The sequence below is a fragment of the Acipenser ruthenus genome, chromosome 4, assembly GCF_902713425.1.
Source record: "Acipenser ruthenus chromosome 4, fAciRut3.2 maternal haplotype, whole genome shotgun sequence".
In the NCBI taxonomy this organism is placed as follows: domain Eukaryota; kingdom Metazoa; phylum Chordata; class Actinopteri; order Acipenseriformes; family Acipenseridae; genus Acipenser; species Acipenser ruthenus.
Window position 1 is genome coordinate 77,392,831 of NC_081192.1, and position 13,026 is coordinate 77,405,856.

General features: G+C 39.6%; 1 protein-coding gene across 2 annotated transcripts in view; it reads right to left on the reverse strand.

Annotated features, from left to right (window-relative positions):
* The window catches only part of LOC117399235 (cAMP-regulated phosphoprotein 21-like), a 124,086-nt gene extending 112,929 nt beyond the window's left edge, over positions 1–11,157 (reverse strand). Inside the window, exons 1-2 of one of the 2 annotated variants that reach the window (XM_033998287.3) lie at positions 11,094–11,157; positions 7,433–7,478 (exon numbers count right to left, since the gene is read on the reverse strand). The gene's annotated coding sequence lies outside the window, so the exon portion shown is untranslated. Of the gene's footprint in view, positions 1–7,432; positions 7,479–10,883; positions 11,011–11,093 lie in introns of those variants that run through there. The other variant, XM_033998286.3, reaches the window with a different exon arrangement.
* Between the last annotated feature and the right edge of the window lie 1,869 nt (positions 11,158–13,026).

Consider the following 13,026-nt stretch of genomic DNA (forward strand, 5'->3'; position numbering starts at 1 on the left):
GCTAACAGTGGTGTGCATGTTATGTGGAGACAATCACAATAAAATAATTTTAATTTATAGAGGAACATTAATCCTCAGTGTTTAATTGATAAGCTAAAAATGAATTTCATGTTTGTACAAAGCTGGACTGGACCAGGCATTATGCTTCAGTCTGAGCAGGGAATGTTAACATTACTGGTAAAATAAGAACATAAGAAATGTTACCGAGATAAGGACATTTGGCCCATCAATCCTTGTCCGGTTCCTAGTCGCTGATTGATCCCAGAACTTCTAGTCCGTTCCAAAAGGATCCCAATGATTCAGAATCAACAACATGGCTTGGCAATTCATTCTATAGTCTCACCACTCTCTTTACATTAAACAGTATTAACCTAGCAAGAAACTACAAAGAAAACAAAATGAACTGCCCTTTCTTGTTAAGTCTTTAATATTGGACTCATAATGTTTGTTGTGTTATTTGTTTCTAAAATAAAATAATATTAGAATACAGTAAGTATAATCAAAGAATATATGCCGTATAATAAGAATTTAGAAATCAAGTGCTGGTATGCATACCAAGAACACCTGTATTCATGCATACATGTGGCGCATTCAAAACACTGGATTACGAAAACTGCTGGAGCTCAATTTAATACTATTTAAAATATGATTCTCACAGTAAGAAAACATGTTCCCGCAATAAATTAAAATACATTATTAACTCACCAAGACAGGTATTTCCATGTTTCATTTTTACTTAGAGGACTAAAATTAAACTTAAAGGCATACAAAATAAATGGTGACGAAATGACAATGTGCCCCTTGTTTATGTCTTCCATTGCATAAATTAGTTTTCTTTGCTGCTTCGTCCCAGTTTTATGCAGTATGTTGCACAGAATAAAGCCCAAAGACAGTGCTGATCTGTCTGTTTGTCCGCCCTTATTTCATGCAACACTTCCCACTATTCAAGTAGCACAGGCAGAGCATTCAGCCATAACAAAACCTTTACTCTTCAGACATGTGTAAACTTTAAGCAAATCATCATTATGGTTTAAAAGGCTAAAAAAAGTAGCCAAGAAGACTAAACCAAGCAAGAAAAATCAGAATCGAGAAACTGTAACCGAACTATGCTGAATTTGAATGGATTGGTTGATGTTTTTAGTAGCAGGGAGAGCAAGCAGTTGTTTTGTGTTCTATACCCCTTATTTATGGATGCTGTGATCCAATCTCAAGCAGGCAAAGGTCAGATTTCTTATAGTGGGGAGTCCTGAGTAGATTTATGTGAAGACTGATTTCTGAAGGATGACAAAGATGTCAAAAGTTTCCTCAAAGCCTTATGTAAAAAATATAAATAAATTGTAGGCAAAAGCATAGCATATAAACCTCATTATAAGAATATTGTCTGAATCTTAGATATCCCAGCCATACACAATAGCTTCAAAATGTTCCAAAGTAAACTAATTAAATCGTTTTTTCCCCCCATAACTGTTATTCATACTTTCGCTACACTATTTGATTGATGTTCCTTTGTTTCTGATTGCCCACTGCCGACATTGTAACTACATTAAAGGAAGCCAGAAAATAGCTAAAGGCTTTCATTGTCTGGGAACTTGCTTCACTCAGATAAGGTACTATCCCTTCTCTGAAGAGGAACTACACTATCACCCAGAATTTCCAATTCATAAATGTGATGTTTATTTATAAGTTTTATTCATGACACCAGGAAATCATGGGGGTGATGTAAGTATAGGCGCAGTGCAAATAATGGCAAATGAAAAAATGCAGTGTGGCCAAGCAATTATTTTGCACTGCGCCCTATGTAAGCTAAGAGCATTGCAAATTACTCAACACACACAAATAATGATCCACAATTATGATAATGAGGTTCTCAATGAGCACATCGTTCTATTTAGCAGCCGCACTTGCAGAGTAAAGTTCAGAACAGACAGGTGCGGTGCGGCACCACTGGGCATTTTGATGGTTTGATACCGCTTGTCCGCACCCAGGCACACATGCGTGGTATGCACTACGCGGCTGACTTTTCTAACAATATTGTAGAAAAATTGAATGGTACAAAAACAGTTACCCTAACAAAAAACTCGAGGAGGGGTGAGGATTGACTCAAGGAGGCTGCATATGAAGAGCCCAACCGGGGGTTACGGTAACATATGGTCTGTGTTTGGAATGTGAAACTCTTCAACAGCTGATATATTTTTTAATCACAATTTAGAACTTAAATGAACTTGAAACACTGTTTTCTTTTTTATATTGTAAATAAGCAATAACAACACTCGTTACAAGATAAATATTAATTCGTTCTTGAGTTATACAGATTTTAATTTTGGGGTTCTGAGCATGCCCAGTACAGCTTTTCAGGTTAGATGCACGAAAAAAAGATTATTTGTATTGAGGAGCCAATCTTTTTTCATGGGAAAAGATCTTTATTCATGAGGCGGACATCTTGTTTTCCATTTTTCAAAAAAACTAATCCGAGTCAGAAATGGGTTTATTTTTCCTTTTAAAATCTTTTTTGTACTCGTCTCATGAAAAAAAAATTCTTCTCCTGAATAAAGACTTTGTTCTTGTGAAAAAATAAGTGTTCTTGTGAAAAAATAAGTATTCTCATGATAAAAAATATGGACTTTGATTTCACTTGTCGTGAAAGGGATCTTTTTTCATGAGGTTATGTCATTTGACAGAATTCAACTCTAACTCCACAACCCCCCCCCCCCCCCCCCCACAAGCAGTGGAAGGGGCAAGGCAACATTGTGGAGTAGTGGTTAGGGCTCTGGACTCTTGACCGGAGGGTCGTGGGTTCAATCCCACTGCTGCTGTACCCTTGAGCAAGGTACTTTACCTAGATTGCTCCAGTAAAAACCCAACTGTATAAATGGGGAATTGTATGTAAAAATAATGTGATATCTTGTAACAGTTGTAAGTCGCCCTGGATAAGGGTGTCTGCTAAGAAATAAATAATAATAATAATAATAATAACATAACCAACCACAGACTGCCATCATCAGGTAAGACGGACAACAATCTGCAGATAACACAAGAAACATCCATCATCATGGACCACGAGGTGCATGAGGTCCTCGGCACTCACATTCACAGTAACATGGAGAATGGGGGAGCATTTAATAAACAGAACACCCATGAAACTGATGCATGACACAAGTGATATCAGCACCAGCAAAATGGAGGTGTATGAGGTCCACTGTGATGAAACAGTTCAAGAGGGCAGCACCAATAACACGGATCAACCAAGGGTTTTCCAGTGTCTTACTGGATGAGCAACAGAATACAGACAGAGATGTTTAATGGGAGGGCTGGCCTCTCTACGACAATTGGGATGTATACATTGTGTTGTCATACCAGTATGTTCTGTGTTCACCATTTCCCCAGTGTCTTAGGACTATGTTACAGAGAGCACACACATGCGTTCTGTAAATAGCCATCCTTATGCAGTGTGCCTTCCCCCACAACCCCTGCATGGGATGGCAGCGGACCTCATACACTTAGTAAACAATGATGGATGTCTGTTGTGTTATCTGCAGAGAGTTGTATGTTGTTTCACTTACCTGATAAGGTTAGTTCTATCGGGCACATCAGAAAAAACATTTTCTTCACTAATTTTGTTGTGCAATCCATCGACTTGAAGCTTTGCGAGTGAACAACACAATGATAGGCCCAAGTGCCCTCCTTTGCTGTCAAGATAAGGTCGTTGTCACTTGCCTGGCGACTTTTAAAAAATGTATTTAGTGAAAAGCTAGCGCTTTTGGTGCTTAGAGGTTTTTATGTGACTTGTTATGTCAGTTTTTCCTCCGTGGGCAACTGAAAATTGTGAGTTGCACTGCTTGCAAAATACTTCCGTCTTCGACTTTTTTTCAAGAAAGGGATATTCTTTTTGCAAGTCATCATTAAAACTTGACTTCCTTTTCCCCATAGGTACGTTTTTGGGTGTTCTTTTGATAAAATAATTATTTCTGCTCACCTTCTTAATTTTGTTCGCACCGCAGAGCTTTTAGACAACAGCCACTGCCTGCGAGCTGACTGACACCGTCTGTCAGGAAACAGAGTGCAGGACAGGATCGTCATGGTGACAAGTGGTAATTAAGCAACAGTGGGTGCATTAAATAACTGAGCTTCCCAGTCAGAGCAGCTCAGAAAGAACCCACAATGGCTCGGTTGCGCTTTAAATTTACCTCAGTCCATCATGGTGATGCCTTATTACCGTTGAGCCTATGGCCAAACACAGACGTTCATGAAAAATGGGACATAGACGGGACACCTACCCAAAAGCAGGACAAATGTTTTACTAAACTTGTGTGGACACCAGGATGTGCTCCCTAAAAAGGGGACTGTCCCGGGAAAATCGGAATGGTTGGTAGGTTTACATTTAGGTTATCTCACTCAGAGAGGCCTAGTCTATTTAGGTCATTCTCATGTTTTATATGTCAAAGCAATGTTTCTCCTTTGAGATTTCTTGAACAAAGGAAGGCCTGACATTTTATAATGTATGTGAAACATCCAGCTATTCATCAAACTGACTTCACACATGATTCATCCAAAATCTTTTTTCATCAATTCAAGATCTCCTGCAGTGAATGAGGTTGCTATGTTTAGTATATATTTTTATACTCATAAATTTAAAAAATAAATAAATGACTACACATCTGCAGCTTTGATAGGTGTATTGAGGCAATAGAATCCATAGGCAAACAGCTGGCAAAGTCAATTCCACACAAAACATTTATAGGTATTAGTCAAAGAATTTTAATCCAGAACCACTTACACCAAACAGGACAACCGTTTCCTAGCAAACTACAATGCATTTATTTTTCACTCCAGGGCTCAACACTTGAATTTTAAAATGAACACCAAATCTAATAAGTATTATATCTTAAAAATGTCCAACCCTGGCCGATTTTTTTAAAAAAGTCTGCTTATAAAACTTAAATTACATGTGAAAAGCAAAATGCAAATTAACGAAGGATTGCAAACATAATAAAAATAAAAACAACAGAGTACTTTTCTGAAGACTGCTACCTCTATGTGCTCACCAAGATCACTGAAGAAAACTGTTAAACAGTGGAAGACTACATTAAATGTAAGCTTGGTGCTGCAGAAATGCATCAATACTATGAACAAGAGAATTACTGTATAAAGGAGATGCACATTTTATTGTTTACCAACTAAATAAACAAAACAAAAGTCATGGTCCTCAGCCGTTTACAGGGTAGCCCAAGCTTCTCTTAATACAGTCACACGTAAAGATATACAGACAGTTATATCGTTAATAACCTTGTGCGTACGGCTGTGCGGACACACAGTACTGAAACAATACAATTAAACATATAGAGGAAATGCTTTCCATTCTACAAAGGGAAGAGTGGTCAGTTTAATTTCCAACCAGCCAAAGCTGTGATAATATCTGTTGCCACCATCCTGCATTATACAAACACTCTTCAAACACACATCTGTCTAAGCACCTTTTATTAGCTTTTAAGATATGTCTATGTGAGGCATGTCTGCCTGAAAAGCATTCGTGTGCATGATGCAAATAGTCCTATTTAGTGCCAGTAGGGGGACTACACCGCCCGCCCAGTGACAGTCAGGTGCACCGGCTGCCTAATGGCAGGCGGACAAAAATTCAGTTTAGCACCCCCTAAACAAAAGAGGGTGCTAACAAAAACTGGCAACTAACTAATTAACATGATGCAAGTAGTAACAGTTGAACTATATAAATTACTTTTTTGGAGATGCCATCTTTGTATTATGTGAAATATCTGGGGTACAGGTTGCACCTCACACATAATTAACACATTTAGAAAGAATTTTCATAAAATACACCCTGCACACATTACACTGTACACTGTTTTTACAAACCAAAAAATACCCAGGACAAGCAGTGGTAGTGCTACGGCACTTTGCATCACAAATAAAAATCAGGTCCAGTATGTTTCCAGACACTTGCTTAAGACGTACAGCCAATAATAGCTGAGCTACAAGCCACAACGTATCTTAAATTGAGTCAACGGCTGTGTCCTCAAACCTGAAAATGCCACTCTGCCTCGACCCTTGCTGCTTCAGCTCCACTACCCATTTAAGATACACAGTCTCTTTAGTCTTTGACTAAATGGTCTTTTTTTTTTAAGACTTTTTTTTATCAAGATTTATTTTAACACAAGACTTGATACATTATCCAGAGGTTATTAAAAATATGAAAGTATTTGGCACAGTGTCAGTTGCAGTGCATTTCGAAGCAGCACACTGAATCATTTGGGTTTCTATTTTAGGTTAGGCTTTCTAAAGATCGCTGGCTTTAGATTTTCTTACATAAAAATTGCTTTCAAAATTACAGAGAAGCAGGAATGGAGGTTCCAGAGGCTTCACCCAATTAAAAGCTGTAGATAAACAATGCCTTTCTACATCAGCTCTGCTTACTGGATCCCAAGGTCAACAGTCAAGGTAAAACTGACAAGTCTGACAGAAAGCGAAGAGAACAGACAACAAATAAAAAAATCAGAAAAAAAGGCAGATCAGTTGTTTTTGATTTACCTCTACTGTAACATCTCTGGCAAACCAACCATTTTAATACCTGTCACCCAGTGGTTAGTAAGATGACAGATCATCATAACGGGTTGCCAACAGTCACCTTGTATTACAGGATGTTGCTTATTTTCATTTTAGCAATTCTCTTTCCCTTTATTGAATCAATCAGAAATACCATCTGCCCTCCATACAGAAGACTCATGGGAAACTGTACAGTACATCAAGTGTTTCAATCACATTTTTATGACATTGCTCAATATCAAACCACGCCCATTTTTTTAAACAATACACCTTACATTAATTTGACTTTAGTATTAGTTCTTCACTGTTGTATGCCCCAAGGCCACATGCTCTCTACTAAGAATGTACTTACGACTATTAACCAAATGAACCAAACAACTGACATTCCTGATTTGCAAAGTCTTGCTTTGCTGGTAAATTGATTAAATGAATCTTCTTTGAGATTCTAAAACAGGCTTTTAAAAAGTACTCACAACACTTATGTGTCCTAAAGCAACACAATCTTAACCAGAAAAGCTTACAGCAATTTTCCTATTACCGATAAAACAATTGGATTAAAAAACAGTACCAATTATATTAATATCTGGAGGTGTTCATTATAGCTCTGCCTACATTAATTACTCTGCAGAATATTTACATGCATTGTGACGTAATTGACTTTTTAACATTAACATTTTCAATGCAACAGTTTGATTATAACATAATCAGTTGTTTCATTTCCTTTTAATCTAGGCACTAATTATACAATATTATATTGATCAGTTAACAGAAATAGCCAGCTATGAAGCAATATATTCTGCAAAGAATATTTTTGTTTTCACATCCCAACTGATTTAACGAAGCCAAACAGAAGACAAGGCAAGAAAAAAAGCCTCACCTCTGTCTACATGTCTCTTTTATAGTATGCGATCCAGAATGTGTACCTAAAAAACAAAAATAAAATTCTAATTAGATCTTGTACAGAAGACTTAAATATGGCAGTCAGCAAACACACACACACATATATATATATATATATATATATATATATATATATATATATATATTAACATCTATGTGCTGTTGATAATGAGCTGAATGTAACACGTCGAGTAATAAATATAATGTACTTTTTACAAAAGTCATGTTGGATCTTAACCCTATACTAACAATGCCTACTAGAGTACTGCGCGGGTCCGATTTGTATGACCTGCTTCCGACCCGGAACTGCTACTACAGGACCCGACCCAGACCCGAACCCGAACCTACTGCCTGCGTCACATTCACACATCTCTGCCATTCTCCACAGATTGAGTTCATACAATAGGCTATTCAGCGTGGTAGCTTTCTCTATGGTCTGCATATATTTTAACATTGTAACATTAACTATCTACTTACTTTACTATAAAATACCTGCCGATTCCTTTCGTGCCACCAGTCGAAATGGAGCTACACCTGTGCTTTCGCAGAGATGTACCAGTTTTGTGGCTGTCGTTCATTTACCTCTTGAACTATTATCCACTACAGACAGCTGGACAATAGTAGTATAGTTGAACTGATATTTTCAACAAAATGATTTTATTGTTATACATTTATATATACAACTTACTGCAATCTCAATTTCTTTACAAATTCCTTCATTGATCCTTTTTATTAACTTATTTAAGTACTGTAGCTACCTCGGTTAACGCAGGCAGGCGCATCACACAGGGCGAGGCAATCCACGAAGGCATAGCGCTTATACCGCTGTACAAAAGAGCCGGGTCCTTCGCAAGGAGCGTATATCGGGCTTATGTCTTTGTGTGAGAGGTCCCGGGTTCTCGTCCGCCCCCCGTCTGTGTGTTTATTGCCTTGCCCTGTGTGATGCACCTGCCTGCATTAACCTAGTTCGCTACAATGGTGTCAGAGTGGGATGCAGGTACCCTGGTACGCACTCGTCGGACTATAGCCTGGTAAGCAAGTCCGGGGCGGACTTGAGGCTGACAGGGGAGAGTGTAGCGTGCACAGGGGAAGGCAGCAGCAGGGCTAGTAGGTGACATAATCACACACAGAGACATAAGCCCGATATATGCCCCTTGCAAAGGAGATGGCTCATTTGTACAGCGGTATCGGCGCTATGCTTTAGTGCGAGAGGTCCCGGGTTCGTGCTCGCCCTCCGCCTGTGAGTGGATTGCCTGCCTGCAACCAAGATCGCCACAGTGTTTTACAGTGCAACATTATTATTATTATTAAGTTGTTGTTGTTAAGCATACATAATCACTATTTATTACTGTATTATTATTATTATTATTATTATTATTATTATTATTATTATTATCTGTGTTATTATGCGCAAGTCACCACTTAACTTGTATTACTACTGATGCCGTTCTTCAAATCTATTTTTCTACTTTATGGTAAACTCTATTGAAGACTGATGCATCAAATCATTGGTGAGTGTTTGCGCAGTCTCTGACTTAATTTACTTATGAATAATTATACACAGAACACAGTTTTTCCTTTTAAAACAGTCCGGTGAACAGTTATGGTTCATAATCAAACTATGAGCTTGGTAATGTTGGGATGTGTCACATTTTATTATTTAGTAGACGCCCTTATCCAGGGCGACTTACAATTGTTACAAGATATCACATTATTTTTACATACAATTACATCATTTTTTACATACAATTACCAATTTATACAGTTGGGTTTTTACTGGAGCAATCTAGGTAAAGTACCTTGCTCAAGGGTACAGCAGCAGTGTCCCCCACCTGGGATTGAACCCACAACCCTCTGGTCAAGAGTCCAGAGCCCTAACCACTACTCCACACTGCTGCCCTAGAATTTGACTGTTCTGAGGCATGTGTTTGACATGTTTCAAGGGTCTTAACCTTGCTTCTGACTGGTCAGTTTCATTCCAGTTGCACATAAAATACAAACATGTTGCTGGCTTTGTTTTACAATGTATAGAATACTAGGACCTCGATAATATTTTTGTTTGTTTGGTGAATCTCTTTATGCATATGTTCACTTTATGCGTATGTAAAGACATCCTTCTTGTCACAGATTTGTGCCACAGAACAATTTAGTAAACAAAACATTATTTATCATAAAAGCAAACAAACAAACCAGAAAAAAGCCATAGCTTAATTAGGTCACATGTTCAAGTTGTGTGAATGCAGGACCTTTTTTTATGTCACTTAAATGCTGGATATATAGGCTGCATGTATGGTCTGGTTTATTTTTGCTTATTAATAAACCTATTTTTATGTAACTTGCATAATCGGAAAGAAAATGTCTTGGTGCTGCTAAATGCACCATCTGCAAGCCACGACTACTGGTACGGTACATAAAATGATTAACTTGTTTTGAGGTCTGACTGTTTTGAGGCATGTGTTTGACGTGTTTCAAGGGTCTTAACCTTGCTTCTGATTGGTCAGTTTCATTCCAGTCGCACACCGAAAAAAAAACAGGTTCTATTTTAGCGATGTAAAATGTTCTCAAAGCGACGTCGCTCGCTGCTGGTGTGGATACTCCCATTTGACTGCAGTGGCTTCTAAATTATTCGCTCGCATCGCTCGCGTCCAGTGTGGCAGCAGCTTTACCTTCTAATACGTTATTTGGGAAAGGGTTACAGACGAGTATGCTGAAAGGACAGAAAACATTTTTGGTGATTCAAATTCAGACCTGAAAATTACATTTTTTTGACCCGCACCCGAACCGCAAATTGCAAAAAAGTTCACATTCCGACATGAACCCGACCCGCTTTTTTTGGGTCACCCGTGGGTACCTGACCCAATGCAGGACTCTAATGCCCACTACTTTTTTTTTTTTTAAACTTGAAAACAAAGTAATGACACACTAAAGAAACCCCTAACTAAACCCCTAACATGCACATGTGAACGTGGGCAGTTATGTAACTTCCAAATTGTTTAAATAATCGATAAGAAGAACCAAACAAACTATTTCAATACATACTAAATAAATTATTTTCCTATTGCATATTAACTTTAGAAACAACTACCATAATCATCAGGCCTATCCAGCTTAATGCAGGTCTTATACAACAATATCATACATCATACTACACAAAATTAAAACTACAATCAATAAAGATCATCATCTTAATCAGTAAATTAATCAATCAGCTAAACATTAACAAAACAAGGTTAAAAATGTATAGTTTCTCTTTCACACTAAGACCCCAATACTGCCTAATATAGACAATGTACAGAACATCCACTCTGCTTACAGATTCCATGCAGATCCTTCCTAATGCTTACAGAGCATAAGTAAAAGCTTGATTCCATTAAGTCTGGTTATAAAGACATGCCTGTTGCCTTATTGAGTTATCTACAACACTTTACCGGTCTGAATGCACAGCAGTAATACCGAATCCACATCTGCTAATGTTCTGCTCCACCAGTGACACCCAATAGTAAGACACAGCCCTCTGAGGTCAGCTACAATGACAGACGCAACACAGGGTTCTGCGAAGAACTAAATTTCTCTTGTGAGGCAATGCTCTGAGCCCTTCCTGGCCATGCACACATTTCAGCTGAATTTTTATCACTTACCAGGGCACTGAGATCTTCTACACTGGGGAAAGCAAGACAATGTGGGCCCCTGCAGATTTAAAAGTGTGGATTAAGTCACACTTGCGACATCAGGGTGCACCAGATTCCTGGTGCAATGCTAGACCCACACCTGTTGTGAAATGTACTCACTGACAATCAGCTGTTCCACTCTCTTAGTGAGGGGCTGGCTCTGTACAAAGCATGTCTGACTGCCTGAGAAACCACAGCTTATGTGCATGGGAAAAAGATTCCCTTGTTGTATTGTATTTTTTGAGAGCAGGCGCCTTAAATACTTTCTATGTCTCTGCGGACTAAGATGTGCTTTCAGTAGATTAAAAAGGGTCAAATGTCCAACCCTTAGACATCTAGTGCAGTTGGAGTCCCATTAATCTGAACATTGTTTGAGAGATAAAGGAACACCATTTTGTCTAGAAAAATGTATGTGTCTTGACTGCTTCTACATAATCATGTTGTTATGTTCTTATGTACTGGTACCTATAACAATGGTTCTTTTGCTATTATACTCTTATTTAAATGTGCCTAATATTTACCTGATCCCTTGATCCATACCGATTTCCCCTAACCACTGGATATACTACATACAGTACACAAGCTAACTTCATACATTATGCATATCAGAATATGAGCATCGCTGTAGGAGCTATTGACAAGAATTGAAGGAAGCCCAGTTGTTAAACTTCACCTGCTGATACAACTCACTAGTCAACATCTGAATATATCTGAATATATTGCTTCATAAGGAAAGCCCATGTGGGTAGCTATTGCTTTACATTCAAGAACGAGCCACGACAGCTGCTTCTGCTTCAAAGACCAGACTCTCTCATCCTGTGTTCCCTGCCAGCGCTGTGTCCAACTTCCCCACTAGTAACCATACTGGAGTAATAGATAAGGTCATTTCAGGTCATCCCCCCCCCCCCGGAATGTTTACAAGAAACACATTACTTTTTGCTGTATCCGGTGTTGTCTGTATCGCACCAATATATGTTTCAACCGAATCTTGATTGTTTTGATATATATTTATTCACACATCACAGATCATAAATCTGCTGGGAAATAAAACCGAGACCATTTCTCAACTTTTACTCGTAAGCATGCATCCGGAGAAAGCAGATTTGTCCTATAAGCACCATAGTGTATCCAGATCAGGGGATCACAAGTGTCCAGTGCCCAGACGGGGGGAGCATGAGCATCCAGCGCCCAAGAGGGAGCTGTTTTCACCTCCACCAGCAGAGGAAGATTGCCTGCTGTTACCACCTCCACCACCAGAGGAAGACTGCCTGCAGCTTCCACCTCCACCGCCATGGGAGGACTACCTGCCACTCCCGCCTCCACCGCTGCTGAGCCAGCACTGCTGCTGAGCCAGCACCGCCTAGAGCTGCCACACCTGCACCGCCTAGGGCTGCCGAGCCACCCTCGCCATCGCATGGGGATGCCAGTTCGCCGTCGTCTGGAGATGTTTGTTCGCCATTGCCTGGGGATGCCAGCTCTCCATCGTCTGGGGATGTCAGCTCTCCATCGTCTGGGGATGCCAGCTCTCCATCGCCTCGGGATGCCTGCACCCCATCGCCTGGGGATGCAAGCGCGCCATCACCTGGGGATGCCACCTCGCCAACGCCTGGGGATGCCAGCTCGCCATCGCCTGGGGGTGCCAGCTCGCCATCGCCTGGGGATGCCAGCTCGCCAACGCCTGGGGATGCCAGCTCACCATCACCTGGGGGTGCCAGCTCGCCATCGCCTGGGGATGCCTGCTCTCCATCGGGTAATTGTATGTAAAAATAATGTGATATCTTGTAACAATTGTAAGTCGCCCTGGATAAGGGCGTCAGCTAAGAAATAAATAATAATAATAATAATAATAGGCTGCTGAGGGGAGCACAGCAGAAACCAGCCCAGCCGCAGCTGCTGCGAAGAG